The sequence below is a fragment of the Zea mays genome, chromosome 6, assembly GCF_902167145.1.
Source record: "Zea mays cultivar B73 chromosome 6, Zm-B73-REFERENCE-NAM-5.0, whole genome shotgun sequence".
NCBI lineage: Eukaryota > Viridiplantae > Streptophyta > Magnoliopsida > Poales > Poaceae > Zea > Zea mays.
In genome coordinates this window covers 148,554,591-148,560,590 of record NC_050101.1, presented here as the reverse complement: position 1 = coordinate 148,560,590, position 6,000 = coordinate 148,554,591, and positions in this window count along the sequence as shown.

Genomic DNA, 6,000 nt, shown 5'->3' with positions numbered 1-6,000 from the left:
GTGCACCGGACAGTGTCCGGTGCGCCAGGCTGCCTCGGGCGAACTGGCCGCTCTCGGGAGTTGACTGGCGACGTACGGCTAAAATTCACCGGACTGTCCGGTGTGCACCGGACTGTCCGGTGAGCCAACGGTCGGCCGGGCCAACGGTCGGCCACGCGATCTGCGCGGGACACGTGGCCGAGCCAACGGTCGGAAGGGGGCACCGGACTGTCCGGTGTGCACCGGACATGTCCGGTGCGCCAACGGCTCCCGCATCTGCAACGGTCGACTGCGCTGTTTAAGGAAGGAAATCGGGCACCGGACAGTGTCCGGTGTGCACCGGACTGTCCGGTGCGCCCGACGACAGAAGGCAAGGATGGCCTTCTGGATTTGTTCTCAACGGCTCCTAGCTGCCTTGGGGCTATAAAAGGGACCCCTAGGCGCATGGAGGAGAACACCAAGCATTCCTACAACATTCCTAAGCACCAAGACATCGATCTCACGCATTCGTTTCATTGTGATAGCATCTAGAGCTCTTGTTGAGTTGCGAACTCTTTGAGTTGTGTTGCGAGCTCTTGTTGCAACTTGTGTGCGTGTTGTTGCTCTGATCTTTTGAAGTCTTGTGTGCGTTGCTCATTCCCCCTTTGCTCTGTGTTCTTTGTGAACTTCAATTGTAAGGGCGAGAGGCTCCAAATTGTGGAGATTCCTCGCAAACGAGATTGAGAAAAAGCAAGCAAAACACCGTGGTATTCAAGTGGGTCTTTGGACCGCTTGAGAGGGGTTGATTGCAACCCTCGTCCGTTGGGACGCCACAACGTGGAGTAGGCAAGCGTTGGTCTTGGCCGAACCACGGGATAAACCACTGTGTCATCTCTGTGATTGATCTCTTGTGGTATTGTGTTTTGTTGAGACTCCTTTCTAGCCACTTGGCAATCATTGTGCTAACACTTAACAAGTTTTTGTGGCTATAAGTTTAAGTTTTCACAGGATCACCTATTCACCCCCCTCTAGGTGCTCTCAGTTTGTAGATAATTTTGATTTCGGATAAAGCTAGAAGGCAAGATTGGGTGCAGCATATGAAAAGTGAAATCGAGCATCTTGGAACACGAGCTCTGGAGCAAATTTTTGCCAAACTATATGCAATTCGAAACGGTAGGATTGCTGGCAATTAATGTACCCTGTGGTGTGGACAGGTTAGCTGCCCTTTCCTTTTGAAGGAAGAAGAGGGCAATTATACTGCGACGCCGAGACGACCATGCGCGTTCTGGAGGAGGCAATGTACGATGAAACTCATACTTTTAATTTGTAGTATAGTATAAAAATTGTAAGTCGTCTTATATTTATCTTGATTATCTCGAATCACACTTGTGTTGTTCTGAACACATTTGATTATAGAATAATAGAAAAAAAAATATATAAATGTCTACCATACATAAAATATGTTTGAATAGCATAGTTATCTATTACTATAGATGTGGATATATGTTTGTAGATAAGTTTGATTTCAGATAAAGCTAGAAGGCAAGATTCGGTGCAGCATATGAAAAGTGAAATCGAGCATCTTGGAACACGAGCTCTGGAGCAAACTTTTTCCAAACTACATGCAATTCAAAATGGTGGGAGTGCTGGCAATTAATGTACCCTTTGGTGTGGCCAGGTTAGCTGCCCTTTCCTTTTTGAAGGAAGAAGAGGACAATTGTGCTGCGACGCCGAGACGACCACGCGTGTTCTGGAGGAGGCGATGTACGATGAAACTCATACTTTAAATTTGTAATATAGTATAAAAAATGTAAGTCGTCTTATATTTATCTTGATTATCTCGAATCACATTTGTGTTGTTCTGAACACATTTGATTATAGAATAATAGAAAAAATATATATAAGTGCCTACTATACATAAAATATGTTTGAACATCATAGTTATCTATTACTATAGATGTGGATATATGTTTGTAGATAAGTTTGATTTCGGATAAAGCTAGAAGGCAAGATTCGGTGCAGCATATAAAAAGTGAAATCGAGCATCCTGGAACACGAGCTCTGGTGTAATTTTTTGCCAAACTACATGCGATTCGAAACGGTAGAAGTGGTGGCAATTAATATACCCCGTGGTGTAGCCAGTTTAGGTGCTCTTTCGTCTTGAAGGAAGAAAAGGGCAATTATACTCCGACCGCGAACGACCACGTGCGTTCTGGCCGGCTTGTTGTGAGGGAGCGTGACACAACCCCCGCTGGCGTCACCGCGGCGACGTCACCGCCGCAACCACTGGGGACGTTGGGGAATGGTATTGGACTGGTCTGCGGTGCCAGCGTACGTACTTTTCCTTCTCTGCCCCCCTGGTGCCACTAGCCAGGCTGTGGATCAGGGGTAGTTCCGTCAGATCCGGGTAAGAGAAAAGCGTGAAGCGACCTGTCAGCAGTGAAAGACCTCGGGTCTTGGTAATTGGTTACAAAAAAGGCGACCTAGCCCACCGTCAGTCCAACTGCCAGCCTTGGTTCAAGGTATAATTTCTGGTACCTAGCATTACATTGATCGTTCTTCTCTTGCTTGTATATTTCTTGACTAATAAGGCCATGTCAACTTATAGAAGCTAAAAAAATATGTACATGAGTAGAGTAATTACATTTTTTCTTGACTAGCTTGTCATGGGCCTCAACTTCCTCTGTAAAAAAAATGGCCACGCTACCGAAGAACGAGGCTTCCGTCCATCAATATCTGTTTCGGTTGTTTTAGAAATACAAGTATCAATACCAGTTTTAAATGTGTAGCCCGTGCAGAGAACATTATTATCAGTTGGTGTCCTGAATCTGTACTAATATTAAGTCTTTAGAATCGGTTGGAGGCACCAATCGATATTAATGTGCACAAATATCTTTAGTACCGGTTCAATCAAGAAAACGGCACTAAAATGTTACCTTTTTAGTACAGGTACTTAAGATCCTCGATCTGACAAAAAAACAGAGATCCCTTTAATACCGGTTCTAGCAAAGGACTGATACTAAAGACTATTTCCCACCCCGTTGAAGTTTTGGGTTCCCGTATAAATTGTTTTATTATCGGTTTTAAAAAGAACCGTTACTCAAAGTGAAGGGTTTAATATCGATCCTTTGTAGAACCGGTAATAAAGATATTTCGGTTCCCACCTAGAACTTTCACTTTCCCGTCCAAATATCTTTAGTACCGATTTTTAGTTAGAACTAATACTAAAGTTTTTCCTATAAATATGGCATTTCCCAAGCCTTTCTCATTCGTGATCACCACAACTAAGTTAGACATAGCCTGCAAAAGTGATGCACTGTCCCCCGGTGAACACATCACAAACTCTTATACATTATTCTTATGTTTCTTCGCTATAGAGTTTTATTTTTACACACTCGCAAAATGATGTTTGTTCAAGCTTTTTATTTTTGTTTGTTCTCCATGATGTTTACATGGTTTATTTTTAAAGTTCTTTTTTCCGTTTTATATATTATTTATAGGAATCTTGCTAACATGGATCTCGATAAAACGGAGAAGAACTAGGGTCCTACATAGGAATCTATTTTTTTCTTAAAAAGAAAGTAGGACCGAAGAAGGACATATATGAAAGAAGGAACTGAGATGATAAAAATAGGGTCGAAGAAGGAGCTAAGATGAAAAAAAATCTTCTTGCCCATCTGTATTAGAAATATGTAATACCATCTTTGAATTTAATAAAGTGTTTAAACTTTTTAAGAAGCAAAAATTACTACCTATACATTTGGATATATGTCACATTGGAAAGAACTTCTAATACATTTGTACAAGCACATATTTTTTAATTTACTATCCATTAATATCCATTTGTTTGAGGGAATATGAAAATCCACTTTAGTATTGGTTCTTCGCTAGAACTAGTACTAAATGCCACTTTTAATACGAGGCCATGCAAATGGGATTAAAGATTGACGTCCAATCTGCTTACCTATTCACATTGGATTGCAGTTAGCTTAACAAATGCAAAAAAGGATCAATTTCCATCACCTTGGAGCATCTTCAAGAGTTTCCAAAACACACTCTCAATCTTGTTTTTTAGCAAGGTTGAAAAATATGCTCTCCAACAACTTCATATGTCAACTCTTAATCTCTTTGTACTTGATAAAATCGATTCAATCATATAGAAATACACACACATGTATCTGCCCATCAACCTGGCAGTGGTAGAAGGACATGGGGACGAATAAAGGAGAAAACATGTTACTAGTGCAAATATACAAGACAAAAGGGAAGTATAACAATGGTTGGTGTGCTTTATAAATATCTCAGAATTCTTCATGCAAAATTGACTTCTATATTTTACAAGTGAGATTTTTGGGGATTGTTGAAGGAACCAAACAAATATGCTTTCTACATTTTTAGCCACATGGAAAACTCATTTGTTTTAGCAACTCGCTTTTACCAACATGGAAAACCTAGGGCCCCGAGATAGTATGGAGGATGCTCAGTGCAGGATCGACCCTCAAACATATGCTAATTAAGCATGGCTGCTTAGGGCCCAGTAGTTCCCAACTCGTACTCTGGCAATCGAGAGTTGTTCTCTTTGGGGTTTAGGGATCCCTAGAAGAGTCAAGGACTCAGATTGGCTAAGCATGATATTGTCTCAGAGCAGAAGAAATGTGGTGGGTGAAAGGGAAATAGGGTCAAACCTTTTCCTAAATGATTTTGGTGGTTGAAATATCCAACACAAACAATTGTGAAAGTTGCCTAGAGGGGGGTGAATAGGGCGAATCTGAAATTTATGAACTTAAGCACAACTACAAGCCGGGTTAGTGTTAGAAATATAAACGAATCCGAGAGAGAGGGCAAAAAAACAAATCGTGAGCGAATAAAGAGTGAGATACGATGATTTGTTTTACCGAGGTTCAGTTCTTGCAAACCTACTCCCCGTTGAGGTGGTCACAAAGACCGAGTCTCTTTCAACCCTTTCCCTCTCTCAAACGGTCACTTAGACCGAGTGAGCTTCTCTTCTCAATCAAACGGAACACAAAGTTCCCGCAAGGACCACCACACAATTGGTGTCTCTTGCCTCGGTTGCAATTGAGTTTGATCACAAAAAGAATGAGAAAGAAAAGAAGCAATCCAAGCGCAAGAGCTCAAATGAACACAAATGTCGCTCTCTCTAGTCACTATTTGATTTGAAGTGATTCCGGACTTGGGAGAGGATTTGATCTCTTTGGTTGTGTCTAGAATTGAATGTTATAGCTCTTGTAATGTGTTGAAGGTGGAAAACTTGGATGCCATTGAATGTGGGGTGGTTGGGGTATTTATAGCCCCAACCACCAAAAGTGGCCATTGGAAGGCTGCTGTCGCATGGCGCACCGGACAGTCCGGTGCGCCACCGGACACTGTCCGGTGCGCCAGCCACGTCAGCCGGCCGTTGGATTCTGACCGTTGGAGCTCTGACTTGTGGGGCCTCTGGGCTGTCCGGTGGTGCACCGGACAAGTCCTGTAGACTGTCCGGTGCGCCAACTGCGCGTGCTCTGACTCTGGTGCGCACTGTAGAGCATTGAATGCGGTTGCAGTCGACCGTTGGCGCGAAGTAGCCGTTGCTCCGCTAGCACACCGGACAGTCCGATGTGATACCGGACACTGTCTGGTGCTTCACCGGACAGTCTAGTGAATTATAGCGGAGCTGCCTCCCATTTTCCCGAAGGTGGCAAGTTCAGCGTCGGGTGCCCTGGTGCACCGGACACTGTCCGGTGGTGCACTGGACAGTCCGGTGCGCCAGACCAGGGTGCCTTTTGGGATGTCTTTAGCTCTCTTTATTTGAACCCACCTTTTGTCTTTTTATTGGCTTGTTGTGAACCTTTGGCACCTGTAAAACTTATAGACTAAAGCAAACTAGTTAGTCCAATTATTTGTGTTGGACAATTCAACCACCAAAATCAATTTAGGAAAAGGTGTAAGCCTGTTTCCCTTTCAAATTGGACTAACTAGTTTGCTCTAGATTATATATTCTACAGGTGCTAAAGGTTCAACACAAACCAATAAAAAGACTAAAGT